The sequence below is a fragment of the Pelecanus crispus genome, chromosome 1 (assembly GCF_030463565.1).
Source record: "Pelecanus crispus isolate bPelCri1 chromosome 1, bPelCri1.pri, whole genome shotgun sequence".
Lineage (NCBI taxonomy): Eukaryota > Metazoa > Chordata > Aves > Pelecaniformes > Pelecanidae > Pelecanus > Pelecanus crispus.
The window spans coordinates 209,925,827-209,944,028 of NC_134643.1; the positions used below are offsets into that span (position 1 = coordinate 209,925,827).

Here is an 18,202-nt window from a genome sequence, read left to right on the forward strand (position 1 = left end):
TGGGGTGGGGGTAGGTAAAAGATCCAGCAAATGTATTCTGAAAGGGAAAACAAGACTGAGATGAGAGAGTGTTCCAAAAAGCCTTTGCTATATAAGTTCATTAAGTCTGGGGGCACCTTACAAACCCACGCACTTCCTTGTGCCCCTAAATTCACACTGAAGGGCCAAGCTCAGTCACAGTACAGAGAGAGGGTAGAGTTGCATTGCCTAACATCTACATTAGCAAGCAGTGAAGTCCGTAGGATAGGATCTGTACAGCAAAAGCATTGGTGCTAAGGAGCTGGCATCCACAGCATGCACATTTCAGTGTTTTACTCTGGACTATCTCTAACCTGGTCACTAGACTGAACTCACACTGGGTGCCGGTGCACTTCAGGGGTGCCTCTGGGCAGACTTTGGCCTCTTCAGGACATTGTTTGGGAAAGTCCCCTGGGAGGCAGTCCTGAAGGGAAAGGGGTCCAGGAAGGCTGGGCCTTCTTCAAGAAGGAAGTCTTAAGGGTGCAGGAGCGGGCTGTCCCCATGTGCCTTAAGACCAACCGGCGGGGAAGACGACCGGCCTGGCAGAACAGGGAGCTTTTGCTGGGAGTCAGGAAAAAAAGGAGAGTTTACCACCTTTGGAAGAAGGGGCAGGCAACTCAAGAAGAGTACAGGGATCTTGTTAGGTCATGCAGAGAGGAAAGTAGAAAGGCAAAAGCCCAGCTAGAGTTCAATCTGGCCACTGTTGTAAGAGATAATAAAAAATGTTTCTACAAACACATTAACAACAAAAAGAGAGCCAAGGAGAATCTCAATCCTTTATTGGATGCAGGGGGGGAACATTGCCACCAAGGATGAGGAAAAGGCTGACGTACTTAATGCCGCATTTGCCTCTGTCTTTAATAGCCAGACCAGTCATCCCCAGGGTATTCAGCCCCTTGAGCTGGAAGACAGGGACAGGGAGCAGAATGAAGCCCCCATAATCCAGGAGGAAGCAGTTAATGACCTGCTATGCCACCTGGACACTCACAAGTCTATGGGGCCAGATGGGATCCACCCCAGAGTACTGAGAGAGCTGACAGAGGAGCTCACCAAGCCACTCCCCATCACCTATCAGCAGTCCTGGTTAACAGGGGAGGTGCCAGACGACTGGAGGCTTGCCAATGTGATGCTCATCTACAAGAAGGGCCAGAAAGAGGATCCAGGGAACTACAGGCCTGTCAGCCTGACCTCGGTGCCAGGGAAGATTATGGAGCGGTTCATCCTGAGTATGCTCAATGTGTGCATGCCAAAGAGGGGATCAGGCCCAGCCAGCATGGGTTCATGAACGGCAGGTCCTGCTTGACCAACCTGATCTCCTTCTATGAACTGGTAACCCGCCTAGTGGATGAGGGAAAGGCTGTGGATGTCATCTACCTGGACTTTAGGCTGGACATTCTTCAAGAAGGAAATCTTAAAGGCACAAAAGCAGGCTGTCCCCATATGCCGAAAGATGAGCCGGCACGGAAGACCAGCCTGACTGAACAGAGAGCTTTGGCTGGAAATCAGAGAAAAAAAGAGCATTTATGACCTTTGGAAGAAGGGGCAGGGAACTCAGAAGGACTACAAGGATGTTGTGAAGTTATCTACCTGGACTTCAGTAAAGCCTTTGACACTGTTTCCCACAGCATTCTCCTAAGGAAGCTGGCGGTTCATGGCCTAGGCAGGTGTACTCTTCGCTAGCTAAAAAACTGGCTGGGTGGCCAAGCCCAGAGATTGTGGTGAACGGAGTTAAATCCAGCTGGCGACCAGCCACAAGTGGTGTTCCCCAGGGCTCCGTTTTGGGGCCAGTCTTGCGTAATATATTTATGAATGATCTGGATGAGAGGATTGAGTGCACCCTCAGTAACTTTGCAGATGACACCAAGTTGGGTGGGAGTGTTGATCTGCTCCAGGGTAGGAAGGCTGTACAGAGGGATCTGGAGGCTGAGGGGAGACTTTACGTCTCTCTACAACTACCAGAAAGGAGGTTGTAGTGAGGTGGGTGTTGGGCTCTTCTCCCAAGGAATAAATGATAGGACGAGAGGAAATGGGCTCAAGCTGCGTCGGGGGAGGTTTAGATTGGATATTAGGAAAAATTTCTTCACAGAAAGGGTGGTCAAGCATTGGAACAGGCTGCCCAGAGAGGTGGTGGAGTCACCATCCCTGGAAGTGTTCAAAAAACCCATAGACGTGGCACTTTGGGACATGGTTTAGTCTCGTCTACCCTTAACTGGTTTAGTGTGGACTTGGTAATGTTAGGTTAATGGTTGGACTGGATGATCTTAAAGGTCTTTTCCAACCTAAACGATTCTATGATTTTATTCTATTTTCCTGTTTTGCATCATCCAAAAGAAAACCAATTCACGTATTTTGAGTCCACCCTTGATGTGAAGCGCATCACAGTAAACGGCCGTAATCAGGAGATTCACTTCAAAATAACACGCTCTTGATACCAACTGAGATGCTCTGTGTACCTGTGGGCCCCACTCCCTTAGATGGACCCTGAACATCTGTGGGGCAGGTGGCAGATCCGTGTATAGCAAGAGGTTGAGCCGTCAGAACTGTCTTCATTTCAAAAGGAAGAGAGGGCGACGCTGCCACAGGCACCCATGGTGGGCTCTGCCCAGGGAGCAGGAGGTCTGGCTTGGCTCTCACCCTGGTGTGGTGGTACATCTTCCCCCTGCCCCTGTTTTTTTTTCTGTCCTGTTTTTTTCCCCTCTACTTCGTCTGCTTTACAATCTCAGGAATTCGCAGGCTGCAGCTTTTGCGTAGAGAGTTGGTCAGTTAAGCGCTCCTTAATTGTACCAGAAACTCCTACATGGCTGGAGCAGAGAGCGTCTCTGTTCTTATCAAGATTCATATTATGGCTAACGAGGGGAACGAGAACAAACAGCTACCCCGGACAGCCTTGAAACAGGGTGGTATCATCGCTGCTGGAATTCCAGCAACAAGCCGACCCGAATTGTGGCTCGGATGGAAATTTACTGGTGATTAAAGTCAATCATCTCACAATCCTATAAAACGGCAGTCCTAAGTGAGGCCCTTTGAGCTCTCCTGGACTGCCACGGGCCGCACCAGCATCTCCCTCTGATCGAAATGTCTCTCGGAGTCAGCGAAAACTAGCAGATTCCCAAAGTCTGCTGCCACCAGAACTCCATTGCCGGAGATCGACAACGGAGCCTGGGCTGCTGATATTCTTCACTCCTCGAGACTCTGCTCTCACCCGTTGAGAAATGCCAAGGCATTAGACGTGAGTATTTCACTAAACTCGAGGGGAATTTTTAACAGGTATACTATTTTCACATTTGCATTTATAGTTGTAAGTTGCATGCATAAATCAATTTAAGTAGTTTGTAGATGTATGATTCAATTTTAAAGGAGTTTGATATTGCTGTACTATCCTTATAGCATTACTCTTATAAACCGTTGACCAAGTCTGAGACTAGGAGTGGGCCTAGCTGCACCTAGGCTCCTCTCTGAGAAGGAGTCTAGAAAGCAAGGGGGTCCATTCCGAACCTCATGACTCAACGGCAGGGTTCCCGCATTCCCTACATACAATTTCTCTTTCTCTCTCGTATAATCCAAATTTCCTTTATATATATACATTACTCTTATTCATATAAACCGTTGACCAAGTCTGAGACTAGGACTAGACCTAGCCGCACCTAGACTCCTCTCTGAGAAGGAGTTTAGAAAGCAAGGGGGTCTAGTCCGAACCTTGTGACTCAACGGGAGGGTTCCCTTTCGCCCCGCCTCCCTCCTTTTTGCTCTCTCTCCCCCTTTTACTTTTATTCCATATATACGCAATGCTTTTATGAATCAGCTTAACTTTTTGTGATTTATTCTCTTTTATGTGTGCTTTTGTGTAGTAATAGAGTGAACCTTGCCATCTTCGAATCTGTAGCTAAGTCACTGTTTTGATTAATTTTGTCTATCACTTTATTAATCATTGGTGATTGAGTGCTATTAAAAATACTATAACCAAATTCTGCAATTCGCTATAAGTAAACTCTAACTTTTACTAAATCAAACTGTGTAAAGTCACTCATTCATAGTGAATTGACATAATCAGCAGGATTCACAAACCTTCATTCGTGACACCTGGCCAGCTGCAAAACCTGAGACAGGGCTAGGCATCAAAGATGGGCTTTGCCAGGCACGTAAGCAGTGACAGACGATGAAACTGCTCATATGGTAGGTCAGGGTCATGGTAGGTCAGGGAGGAGTCTGTATGTGTAACTGTCCTTTTCATTGCTTCAGGATGCTTTGATTCAGGATGCCAGCAACCTGAGTGAGTAGGATCAGATCCATTCCTCCCCCTCATGTAGTACTTCTTCACTTACACCTTCTAAACATTTATTTTTGCTCTATACTCCCACTCTTGACTTCTCCTTAAACACCACACACAGATACTGCACCTGTTTTTTGTCACAGTGAGAGGTTAAGGTGATCTCAGCTTGCTCAGAGACATTTTGGGAAGAAAGTGTTGGGAAAGGTGAACTGATTTGTGACTTTTTTGGGGAAGGATGAGAGCAGGGGAAAGCAGGATGCTGCACTGGCTTTTGAATATTGATTTGCATATTTTAGTTCAATGACCAAGGCAGCTAGCACCTAGAATTGGAACTCTTTTATACTCTTATTTGTAAAACTGAAGAAATTATTAAATAATCAACACTGTTCTGAAGAAGAACGAATAAGAAAATACAATCTGTTTCCCAAATTACCATTAACAGGAAAGACAAGAGCCATTCCATGTATTATCCAGTAGTCACACTACTAGTGAATACTTCATTTCAGTAAATGTAACAGGATAGAATAAAAGAAAGTGAAATATTAAGGTCATTACGCTATCAAGGTTGTTTCAGAATGTAATGGCAACTTTTTATCCCCCAAATATCATTGTGTATGTGAGTGTCTGCTGAAAGGTGAACTTTGGAAAAAAAAAATCAGCCTTAGGCTCTATTCACATTACCAAATGCATTTATGTATTAGACACTAAAAGGACAGTACATTGTGAGAATTTTTAGTTGCTGATCTACCATACTGTAAGAAAACGCCTTATTCTGATTTCAGTGATTCCAGTGGTAATCAAAAGTAACTAGAATTGTACCACTGACTTTAAAGTGTGGTAAAAGGGCCAGTGAGATCTGAATCCAACTTGGGCTTTAGACAGAACTCTGAACTTTCTGACTTTATCATACAATACTGTTCTTTCCATTTAGCTGAACAATTGCCTGGCCTAGGAAATTCAGAACTATTCCACTGTCAAAAAGAAGAGCTACCAGTGTCTGCTTTGATTCTTTTCTTTTTTTTTTCCCCCGGAGTGGCAAGTTCACTGACTTTGATAAAACCATTTCCAGACTTACATCTGCACCTGAACAGAGAATCAGGCCCCAAGTCATCCTCTGTTCTCTACTACTATGAAATGGATATTGCATATAACTCATTTTAAAAGAATGTTTAACTTCTGTAGCATGAAATGTCCCTCGTTATGATTTCCAGAAGATGGAGGTCAGTATAGCTGGAGTGAAAAGGACTTATTTTCAGTTAAATCTCTTCAAAGGGTGATAGCTGTGCATTACTAATGGGACTTTAACAAAGGTTTTCCTCTATGCTATTGTGTCACAATCTGCTGCCTTAAGAAAAAGAACACCTGCAATAAAATGAAGTCTGTCTAACACAATATAAAAAGTGTGGAGACTTGTTAGATGGAAGATTGAGACCTGACCTAAAATATTGTGACAGAAATGGTGATGATATAAACCACAACTGAAATGGGTTTTTATACAATATGTGAAGCAAGGATAAATCTTTTACAAAGCCATAAAAACGCAATTGAGAAACAAGCTTAATTTTAACAGCTAGTGCTCACAAAAGGGCACTGTTGTTGGGGAAAGGGTGGACTGTTAACAGCCTACAGCCACCAGAGAGGATGTTAAAGAAGGCAACAAACAAAGCAGAAGTGGCTCCTTACAAATCAGCATTTCTTTGTTGTGAAGGCAGGCACTGAGCCGGCACAGCATTGCACACACATGCCCCACGCACAGCCAAGTAGAGGGGAAGGATGCTTCCCACACAGCCCCCATGCCCACGATCAGCTAGCAGGGCAGAGCCCTGCATGGCACGAGCAGCTGCCAGGGAAGAAAACCTGGAGAGGTGGCTCAAAGGCCATTAACCAGTGCCCTAAGGATGGCTGGTTGCTTTCTTCTGCTGTTGAAATTGCTTGCATTCAAAGCCTACTCCTGTGAAAGGCGCACTCAGAGGTAAATGGGATATGCAGACTTGTAGGGAAAAAGGAGGCAAAGAAAGAGAAGAAGGGTGTAAGAAGGTCACTTTACAAATCCCCTGAACCATTTGTATTCATCCTTTGTCTTCTACCGCCTATTTGTTCTTTCACTAACTGAAATAACCTATTTCTCGGGTCCAAACTTCATCAGTTGTATGGTGCAGTGACAAAATGTGCTTTTATTACTGTGCAGTGTGGGAATATTATTGTGTGCAAAATCCCAGCTGCTTCACAGAAAATAAGTCTTCACAAAAAATGCAGAGAGCCCCTCCTGGCTCTGCGGGGTGAGGAAGATGCTGGGGGCAGTGGTTGCAGCTGGCTCCCTCAAGAAGAGCTATCAGTGTTGCTTAGAAGCAACTCTGTAGACCTCTAGGGGAAAAAAGCATGAAGAAAAAGGAATGATATGGAAAAGGCACTTTATGAATCTCCCAACCCCCCTGGGAAAAAGAAGAGATACACAGAGAGCTGCTACTATGTCCCTGAAGTAGCGTAAGTCCAACAATTCTGCCATCAGCCCAAATTACTGTGTGCTGTGCACATACCAAATTCTTTGGCTGATGATTTGCTCCTGTGCTGCTGTGTGAGCACAACTAAACCTGCATTTTGTTCATCCAAATCAAAAAGATAGAGAGGAAAACTGGAGACAGTGAGAGATGAGGGAAGTCCATGCCATTTCTGACTCAAGGGATAAAGAAATCCTCATTATGCAACTAAACTACATGTAAAAGCAATGTGATCTCTTGATAAATACTTATCTGTGTTGTGCTAGTGATCCTTTGTGCAAATGCGCTGCTGTGTTCATGGAAAACAGGAAAGCAGAAGAAATTGTAGAGGAATGATTGAGCTAATACTCTGCCTAATTCATGTGTCTGGTTAATTTCTGCCTTCCTGTAAGTATTATGGTGTAACCTATTTAAGTATTATGTTTTAATTTATTATTATTATTATCTTAAATTAATTATGCTAGTGATTTAAAATTCATTTGCAAAAATGCCAGGTGCTAGCTTCAGTTAGTAGACACACTGGAAATTAAGATGAGAAAAACCACGCTTTTAAAAACAGCAAAATGTACAACTTGATCAATTTAGAGAAATTCAGCAGTCAAACATTACTTTTTCAGGTTTAGCACTCTGATGGCAAAATAGTAAGAGCAGACCAAGAAGGAGTGGAGTATGTCAGCTTCTGTACTTTCCCCCACTCACACATTTATTTACTTTCATTTTGATGGTAATAATAATAAACAATCTTGCTGTGACAGCCTGCTCCATATTACCCATCAGAGAGATTTGGTTTTCAATGCTAACAGCTACATATCTCAAGGCTCTTTAAGGCTGGGGAAGCTGAGGATCAGCGATGTCAAACACCACATTGAAAAACTGAGTGAGTTAGACAGCTATGAACAGCATCCAAGACACTGCAGCTACATCCCTATAATGGTTGTTAATAAGTACTGTTAGCTATTATTAATTAGAGTTTATTGGCTTGTAATTTTTACAATATAAGATTAATGATACTAATACCTTGCCCTGTGACAACTTTACATCTCTTTTTAATTTTTAATATTACAAAGTACAATGTACATTCTTTTTATTATTATGTATCAATTCAGTTGTGTACATCGAAGCATTAAATATGTGCCAGATGCTGCATAGCAGTTTTCACCTCTGTGTTTAAAGGCAAATACAGCCCTGGATGAGCAGCAAGGCTTGATCTTGCTGATACAGAGCACTGACAGAGCTGAGAAAAGTAGACTCTTGTCTACTGGGAAACATCCCGTTTAGTTCTTACGGGCAGGGGAGGGCAGGGAGCAGGAAAAAAAGACAGGAATCAGCCTGTCTGGTAGACCAGGAGCCAGACTGATGATCTCTGACAGCAAAACTGATTCACTATACAAAATTCAGAAAATGCTGCTCACAGTGACACCTCGGAAGACATCTGACACACAGAGTGCTGAGGTTTGAACTTTGTCCGACAGAGACAGGTGGGAGAGGATGGAGCTGCTACAGATGGAAAAAGAAAGGAAATCCATTGCCATTCTTGCAGAAAGGAAAAACATTTTTTTGCTGAATAGAGTCCTGCGTTATGTCCATGGGCATGTATTTATGTACATATCTGTATACACAAATATAGAAACAAACACTGCAAACGTTACTGCATATGAAAAAGCCAGAGAAAACAGATATTAGGAGTAGCAATATGCTCTTTCAAAAAGAAGCAAACATAAAGGTCCTAGGCAAATGCAATTACAGTTAGCTTGTGTTTTGCAGTTTGCTTGGCCGAGCTTTGCATGAAGGTCATTATGGAGACACAGTTAAACTCAATTTCTAGTAAAAATCTGCCCAAGAGGACTATCCAACATTAGGAAGAAGCAGCAGAGTATTTAGTAGCAGAGAATGAGGAACCAAAATACTGGATAAGCATGTTGCCTGGCTTAGTGAAGGATTGTTTTAGATCTGGTCACTTAAAGTAGCACAGAGGTTGATCTGATCACCCTGGTACTCCTTCTAGCTGTTTCTGATGCAAGCACATTATGGGTTTGCAAGAATCAGTACAAGATGATACACAGTTCACCCACTCATAAGGTATTTTTATCTCAAGAGCTGCCTATAGGTGTACAAACAGAGTAATGAGAAATAAATGAGCTCATCTGTGTAGATCTGTGCCTTATTTTTTGGCCTGACTCTCAGCCTGACTCAACAAACACAGCAGGGCAGGCTGGGTAGACACTGGATAGGAACAGGCTTTGCAGAAAAGCTCCTGGGGCTTCTGGTAGACAAGTTTACCATGCACCCTCGTGGCAAAGAAAGCCAACAGCCTCTTGGGCTGCACTGCTAGCAGGTCAAGGAAGGTGATTCCTCCCCTCTGCTCAGCTCTGGTGAGGCACATTTGGAGTGCTGTGTCCAGTGCTGGGCTCCCCAGTGCAAGAGAGACATGGACATACTGGAGTGGGTCCAGAGAAGGGCCACAAAGGTGACTGAGGGCTTGAAGCATCTGTCATATGAGGAGAAGCTGAGACAGCTGGGACTGTTCAGCCTGGAGAAGAAAAGGCTCAGGCAGATCTTAGTAATACCCGATGGGATGGTGTAGGGAAGAGGCTATCTGACTCTTCCTGGAGATACAAAGCAACAGGACAAAAGGCAAAGAACACATGTTGTAACACAAGAAATTCCAGCTAGACATGAGGATTTTTTTTTTTTTTCTTAACGTGAGGTAGTCAAGTACTGAAACAGGCCATAAAGGGGTTGTGGGATCTCCATCCTTGAAAGTGTTCAAAATTTGACTGGATGAGTAACCTGATCTAAGCTTGCCCCCTTGAGCAGTGGGAGTGTCCAGATGACCTTCAGAGGTCACTTCCAACCTCAATTATTCTGTTATTCTGTTTGTAGAATAGAGCTGCTCATGTCAGTACTTCACAGTCTGAATTTCAAAACTGGGTCCAAAATCTGACTAAAACCAAGTCTTAGAGCTCTGACTCCAGTCTTTTTTCTGGTACCTTATTTGCTCTGCAGTGTTTAATATGTGCTGACATGAGAATTCTGGCAGAAAAAGAAATGGCGGACCATAACTGTTAACTTCCAACTTCAGCATTTCATGCATTTGAAAGCTTCCTTACATAATTTTAAATGTGCTTTTGATATAGATTAACAGCAAAAAGAAAAAAGAATGAAAGGCCAAAAGAAAAGGGCTAAAGTATTTACAGTTAACAAAACTATCCATCACGATCTAAATGAGTCTTATATTACACTTCTCAGCTTAATTGTAAAATCTATTTGGAGCATTGACTTCATTGTATATCTGAACACATTTCTGAGCACTGAACAAACTATAAGTAATAGCTGTGAGATCAGCTATGGCTGAGCAAATGACAGTCTGCTTCTCTAGTAATAAGTGTTATTAGTGTCTGAAGAAGTAAAAAGAGCAAATACAATGGCTGAACAAATAACATATGTTTTCACTGAAATCTCCAAAATGATCTTCTGTGTTATTCTTCAAATCTGACCACAATTTCATCATTTTATTGCACTTCACACTTGCTTGAAAGTTAGCAAACAAAGAAATAACAAAAGAAATCTATGACATGTATTTACTGAAGGTAAATTATTCCAACTAACTGAATGCAAATAAGACTTAGAAGAGAGTGATATAACATTTCTTTAAATGTGTTTTGGTATATATTTTTAGTCCTCTTTCCTAAGGAAATCATATTTGTGCTACTGAGTTGTCCGTGGATCTGTCTATGAATCTTCCAGTTTTTTCCAGTTAAAAATTTTCCAATTTTTAACACATTTGGCAATTTCAGCTATACTGAAAGGAAGACAATGCCTCTAAGACATCATCAAAGACATCTAGGACATCTAAGACATTAAGGTGGTACAGTCCTTATTAATACTGGCTGCTGGGTGAAACATTTTTGCCACCGAAGGGATAAGAAGCACCCCGACACTACACCTCTTGTCTGACAGCTACTAGTCAGCACATGGGTACTACCTGGTCAGTCAATTTGCACATATTTCTTGATTAGCCATAGTAAATGCTATTTCTTGCTCGCTCAGTATGTTTTTAGGAAGAAGATTTTTATGATGCTGATGGTAGTGGTGGTCTAAGAGAAAGAGCCCACAAAAAACAAGGGGGTATCAGTCCTCACTTCTTACTGTTTTAGTAATTCTAACCACTGCTTTTTTCTGCTATATGTAGCTTCTGGATTGCTTCGGATTGTACTGATACAAATTAAGCACTGAATAAATACTAATGAGAATAAAATAATATGAGAAGAAAAAAAAATTTTGTTAAACTAGGAAGCCTGACGGGGTTTCACAAGTTCAGCTTAAATAGGTAGCTGGTATTAACTTTGTTTGGGCCTTCTCAGTAATAAATAAAAACACATTTCTTTTGTAGGCATATTTATTTTAAAACATGAGTTATGTATTTTAAATAGACATTCAGTAAATATGTAATAAGATTAAAGTAATGATTTTCTAATTTTGGTAGATACACCCTTTATCCTTAGGCTTCTGATTTTAGGTGAATAAGCCAGAAATGCAAATAGATACACTATTTTAAAATGCAGGAAGAAAAATAAAAAGAAAAGAAGGAGTAAGAAAATAAGGAAAATTCCTGTGAAAAAGTGAAAAGTGAGAGAAACACAAGGGCCTGATTATTGCTGTGCCATATACAGTAAATGACTACTTGGGCCTGGGCTGTTCAGATGCTGCACTGCTTGCTGCCAGTATTAGTGCATTAGTTGGCAGGAAATGGAAATCACGACATTACAAATGTGTTTCAAGTATTCACTGCATCTTAAGCAGGAAGTTCTTTGTATTAAATTCAGGGGACCACTTTAGAAACATAACTTGGAAAGAAGAGACACAGCAGAGAATTTCCATCTCTCTCACCAACTTTAATCCTTTGATTCAAACAGAATATTTTTGTGCTTTTAAAAGACCACCTGCTGAAAGTGTTGTGGTTCACAGAAAAAAGGGTTGCTGATAAACAAGGACATAACAGTCCTTGACAGAAGAATATGAATCACTAGAAATGCATTCTGCTATATAAGCTATATGAGTTATATAAATCTGTGGAGATGTCATTTTATATTTCTGTGTCTTTGTTTTAGCTCCTTTTTTCTATCTTTTCCAGTACGCTGGAAAGGTAATGGCAAAAAAATCTCTGATTTCATCCGTGTAGGAAAATGGGGCTTTGCCTGTGTTTCTAGTCATTTATGCAATACAAATAAAGACTATCATAGCTAATTTTTTTAATTTCAAACATGTGGCATATTTTTATTATGGCTGTGTATGAACAGATGAAACAAAGGGCCAGGTAAGTAAACTGGGGAGACACTTCATCATATTTAGTGAGATCACTTACGAGGTTCTAGAAAACATTCTGTTAAGCATAAAGAGTCCTCCATAACTGTTTAGAGTAGATGTGCTTTCTCCAAAATGAAAACACACTTTTGGAAGTTCTGGGTAAAGCTCATATGAAATAGATCTTCATAAAATCATAGAATCATAGAATCATAGAATGGTTTGAGTTGGAAGGGACCTTAAAGCTCATATAGTTCCAACTCCCCTGCCATGGGCAGGGATACCTTCCATCTTCATTTTACTGCTTTTGCTGCTCCTGTGCAGCACTGAAACCTACTGTTTTGGAGTTATTTCTGGGGGTGAGTAGCAGTGGTCATGCCAAGCATTGCACCCCCTTGTGTCAAGGACTGTGGAGCTGCCCAAAGCACCAGCACTTCCAAGGCTGCCCTGAGAGGCCACAGTGACAGAGCTCACATGCTCAGAGCCACACCACCCCCAGCCTTACACCAGGTCTACACTGGTAAATTAAAATGTGTCAGGACCCGCTTGCCTTCCCCAAAGGGAAGTCATGTGCACCACTTAAAGTGGGCCAGTAAAGAAAACACCTATGGCAAAAGTCTTGATGTTTGTGGTCTGTCTTTCAGAGCCTGGGATTGCAGGATGATAAGGTCTGACAGAGGAGAGTAAAGGAGGATTTTCACTCACAGGTAACAAAAAGATTTTCTTGGTTATGGCTGTTGCAAGATATTAAGGAGGTAGGGTGTTCTTTCACCATCCTGAGAATAAAGTCTAATAAAGAGCTAAAATTTCTTAATACACTTAAGTTGCAGCAGATTCTTGAGAGCAGGTGGAGATCTACTGACTCAGATAGCCTGAAGACACTGTTTGTCTTACTGATGAATTTAAGCAACAATTCTGTGACCCTGCAGAAATTGATGTCTTGCTCCAGTGTTGTACTTAAACAGGGCTTTGAATCATAGAATCATAGAAATGTTTAGGTTGGAAAAGACCTTATTAGATCATAGAGTCCAACCGCTAACCTAACTCCACTAAGTCCACCGCTAAACTGTGTCCCTACGCACCACATCTACATGTCCTTTAAATACCTCCAGGGATGGTGACTCCACCGCTTCCCTGGGCAGCCTATTCCAAAGCTTGACAACCCTTTCGGTGAAGACATTCTTCCTAATATCCAATCTAAACCTCCCCTGATGCAACTTGAGGCCATTTCCTCTTGTTGTTACTTGGGAGAAGAGACCAACACCCACCTCACTACAACCTCCTTTCAGGTAGCTGTAGAGAGCGTAAGGTCTCCCCTCAGCCTCCTCTTCTCCAGGCTAAACAACCCCAGTTCCCTCAGCTGCTCCTCATAAGGCCTGTGCTCCAGACCCTTCACCAGCTTCTTTGCCCTCCTCTGAACACGCTCCAGCACCTCAATGTCTTTCTTGTAGTGAGGGGCCCAAAACTGGACACAGTATTCCAGGTGCGGCCTCACCAGCGCCGAGTACAGGGGCACAATCACTTCCCTGCTCCTGCTGGCCACACTATTCCTGATACAAGCCAGGATGCTGTTGGCCTTCTTGGCCACCTGGGCACACTGCTGGCTCATGTTCAGCCGGCTGTCCACCAACACCCACAGGTCCTTTTTCTGCCAGGCAGCTTTCCAGCCACTCTTCCCCAAGCCTGTAGCGTTGCATGGGGTTGTTGTGACCCAAGTGCAGGACCCAGCACTTGGCCTTGTTGAACCTCATACAGTTGGCCTCGGCCCATCTGTCCAGCCTGTCCAGATCCCTCTGTAGAGCCTTCCTACCCTGGAGCAGATCAACACTCCCACCCAACTTGGTGTCATCTGCAAACTTACTGAGGGTGCACTCAATCCTCTCATCCAGATCATTCATAAATATATTAAGCAAGACTGGCCCCAAAACGGAGCCCTGGGGAACACCACTTGTGGCTGGTCGCCAACTGGATTTAACTCCATTCACCACAATCTCTGGGCTTGGCCACCCAGCCAGTTTTTTAGCTAGCGAAGAGTACACCTGCCTAGGCCATGAACCACCAGCTTCCTTAGGAGAATGCTGTGGGAGACAGTGTCAAAGGCTTTACTGAAGTCCAGGTAGATAACTTCACAACATCCTTGTAGTCCTTCCCTGCCCTTTCTATCAAAGGTCATAAACTCTCTTTTTTCCTCTGATTTCCAGCCAAAGCTCTCTGTTCAGCCAGGCTGGTCTTCCATGCCGGCTCGTCTTTCGGCATATGGGGACAGCCTGCTTTTGTGCCTTTAAGATTTCCTTCTTGAAGAATGTCCAGCCTTCCTGGACTCCTTTGCCCCTCAGGACTGTCTCCCAAGGGACTCTGTCAACTAGGCTCCTCAAAAGGCCAAAGTCTGCCATCTGGAAGTCCAAGGTAGCAGTTCTGCTGACTGTCCTCCTTACTTCTCTAAGAATCGAAAACTATGATCTCATGATTGCTACGCCCAAGATGGCCTCCAACCGTCACATCACCCACAAGTGCAAACAACAGGTCCAGCGGGGTGCCTGCCCTAGTTGGCTCACTGACCAGCTGTGTCAGGAAGTTATCTTCCACAGCCCGTGCTGTGTGCATTGGTGTAGATGCACTTCAGTTGGGCTATTGATCCTGCCACCCTTCTGAGGGGAGAAGCCCTAATTCCTTTGTGACTGTTCTCAGGTGCTTCTGTGGTTTCTAACACATCAGTAACTCTTGTGTCTTTGCTGTTGCTTTGCTCTCCATCCCCTACCTCCACTGAGTCAGCAGACTGAAGGACCTCACCAGCACACCATGCCTCAAACATTGGCTTGCTGCCCCCAGGCTTATCTCTAGCGAGCCTGGTTTTATCCCCTTCCCCCTTCAAATCTAGTTTGAGACATGCCGATTGGCGCTAATACAGAAACCAAGCAGAATGTTTTAAATCATCCTCAAATATCTCCAGGTGCCACTGGACACTGTAAGGTCTTGTGTGGGTGAGCATGACCAAGGAGGAGCATAGCTTTGTTAAGAAAATCACCACAGTCTTGTTAGTCTTGGCATAGCCTTGAGCGGTAAGATCTGAAACCTTTTCCAAGGCTAAGACAGTAGCGAGCAATCTGCGCAAATCGGATATGAACAGTTGCGTGCAGGCTGAATGCATCTCCTGAATTTAATGCTGGCCCCTACTCTCCCTTTCCAGAATGTTTAGCTGAAAATGAAACTCCATCTCTCTGTACTTCACCCTTAAAAAGTGTACAGGTTTGGCCCTTGTCCAAAACATCAACCTCACCACAGCAACATAAAAACTTGGCAGGAAGATCACATGGTGAAAAATGCACATCTGGGGTTATACACAGGGGAAGTCTGGAATCATTGGGTTCCAGGAAAGAAATTTTCCCTGAAGGCAAGCCTCAGGTATGGAGAGTGGAGGCAGCTGCTACACACACCAAGGCACGTGGAGAGAAGAAAATAAATAAGAACTAAGAAAAACACAGGAGACAAAAGGAGATAGAAAATGGTAAGATTAAAGTTGCACAGGAAGTGAGGAAACAGCAAGGTGCTGATTTTCTCAGCTGGGTGGTTGAGAGAGGAGAGCGAGTGGAAGACACCAGGTCAGATAAGTGGGCACCAGGTATGGGCAGGGGAGCAGCACATGAGCTCACTTTTTGAACACAGCCAGCAAAAAAGTCTCCAGTCTTCACTGCTTGATGTCCATAGTCATGAGAAGTGTTAATGTGTATATATGTGGGCAGTCACTTGAGAAGAAACCAACAAGCCCACAAGCCAGTTTCTCTCCCTTCATTAGCATAGATTTAAGGGCAAAGCACTTTGAGTTATGGTCTCATTACTGAGATTTAATTACTTTTCCTAAATGTTCTGCAGAACATTTACTTGTACATTGCAAAGTATTACAGTATAGTCACAACTTAGGCTCTCAATTACAGGAGAACTAGGCAGGAAAGAAGTTGAGTTAATTAGAGTCACTGAAGCTTAATCAATTCCTCTGTGTATGCAGGGAAGAGCACGCCAACTTTTAGTCCATTTGTGAAGCCACCTTGCCTGTCTGCTACAGGTTATTAAAGCCTTCATGCAAAGGGAAAAAGTCAACGGCTGATATTTTAAAATGGCTGTTATTTTGCATTTTCTACATTGGGCTACAATTGTTTTGCTTCAGTCCCATTTTGGCAGACTAAATGTTTTTGTGGCTGAGACTGTTTCTGACTGTGGCACTTGATCTCTGAAGGCAAAGTGCTTTCATTTTGGAACCCCAAATGAGCACTCCAGGCCTACTTGCAGGTCAGCCTGTCTAGGAAGACGAGGACCTTCACAACAGAAAGTAAAGCTGCAGCTCTTCTGCATACTTTGTCTAGCCTGGCTATAATGCCATTCCTGTTTGTACAGTGACCTTCCTTTGGAAGGATGGAAGGGATCTCCAGGCATGTTGGGGAAGAAGACAATTCACATGATCTGGAAAAATTACATAAATATTCTGAAAAATATTAATTCAATTTAATTAGGTCAAGTGTAAAAATATATTATAACTATATATATATGGGTGGTCACTACTGAGAAAAGAAAAAACCCACATGCCCAAAACCCAATTTATCTCCCTTCATTAGCATAAAGGGCAAAGGCTTTACACTTAGGTGTGAATAAACACCAGCACAAGTACAGAAGAGCTCATTTCCCGAGTAAAATTCATCCCACCCAAAATTAGACAGTAGCCAGATGAATCACTCGGAAGTGCTTGTGTGACTGGACAAGATACATGTATGTTGCAAGTTAGGTGTTAACTCCTACCCACCACCCTCCCAGTGCAGTTAATGGAAAGAGGACTCAATTAGCTTTCGAGCTTGCCCTGTAGAGATGTCAGCCAAACTCATCACATCTGATTCAGTTTGTTGAGGCCAGGCACTGCATTTTTATGACTTACCATGCCTCCATTAAGTACCTATTTCAGGCATGCAAATTCCAGACATGTATGAAGTCAGAGGAGGTCAAAACCTAATCACATTAAAATCAATATCCAATTCAGTTCTGCATGATCTGAGCAAAGAGCACAGGTTATATTCCTAAAAAGGAACTGACTATGCAGGTGCCAGTCTGGAAGGAAAACGAGTAGCAGCTCCTGGAAGCAAATAAAATGTACACGTGAGATCACTGAGATCCAAATGCGTACTAGGTGACAATTTTGCTTTGAAACTGAGTGGATACTCAGTAGATACACCTACGTAGGATGGTGGGTGTACTTCAAGACTTATGGTAATACAGCATACTTATTTCTAAGTCATATTTGCATGCTGTGTAAAAGAAATCAGGTACATACACATGCGCACACACACGGAGCTGAGAGAGAAATTAATTTTCTAAATGTATTTTAAAAGACCCTCAAATGGGTGTTCTGTTTTACTACAACATAGGTTGAACTGCAAGAGAATTTCATTATAAGCTATAGAAAGCATGTGTTAAAACATAATGGCATTCAGAATAAAAAAAAAAGACCAAATGGATATCTATAGCAATATGGCATCATCTATTCTTCTTTTGGCAATAGTCATAGAAAAACTCCTTGTTAAATCAGCCATACTATTAATTCTCAGTTTCCCTCTTTATCTTCTGCCAGTGAAAGCAAAATTGATGTGTGTATATATATATATTTCTATGAGTACTATTTTATGCATTTCTGTATCAAAAACGACATTTCATATTTCTGTGACTTCAATAGCAGATGCATCGTGAACTTTTTTCCCAACAAAATCTTCAAAATTCTCTTATGTGCTAGCAAAGAGAAGCAGCGTGGTGGCGGAGGATCTACCACCAGCAGATGGCATTCACTCCCTGCTATTGCTGCAGCAGCAGGTACTGAACGGTGCGCTTGCACATCAGCAGAATATGTGGGATCATGTGAGAAGCAGATAGTTAACCCTAAGTTATTTTCCCATCATTTGACAAAATGGTCCTTTCAAAGCATTATTTTATTTTTTCCATCATTTAAGAAAGAGCTCATACATAAGCACTATATAGAGATAGATTGGCCACATCAGAGCAGCAGGATTTTATATTCACTTTACACACTGGTATAGGTACTACCCAGTGCAAGCCAGTCTGTCTGGCCCAGTATTTT

At 42.7% G+C, this 18,202-nt stretch overlaps 1 protein-coding gene across 9 annotated transcripts in view; it reads right to left on the reverse strand.

The window, feature by feature from the left end:
* GRIA4 (glutamate ionotropic receptor AMPA type subunit 4) overlaps positions 1 to 18,202 on the reverse strand; it is a 248,307-nt gene that overhangs the window by 82,908 nt on the left and 147,197 nt on the right. The window lies entirely within an intron of this gene.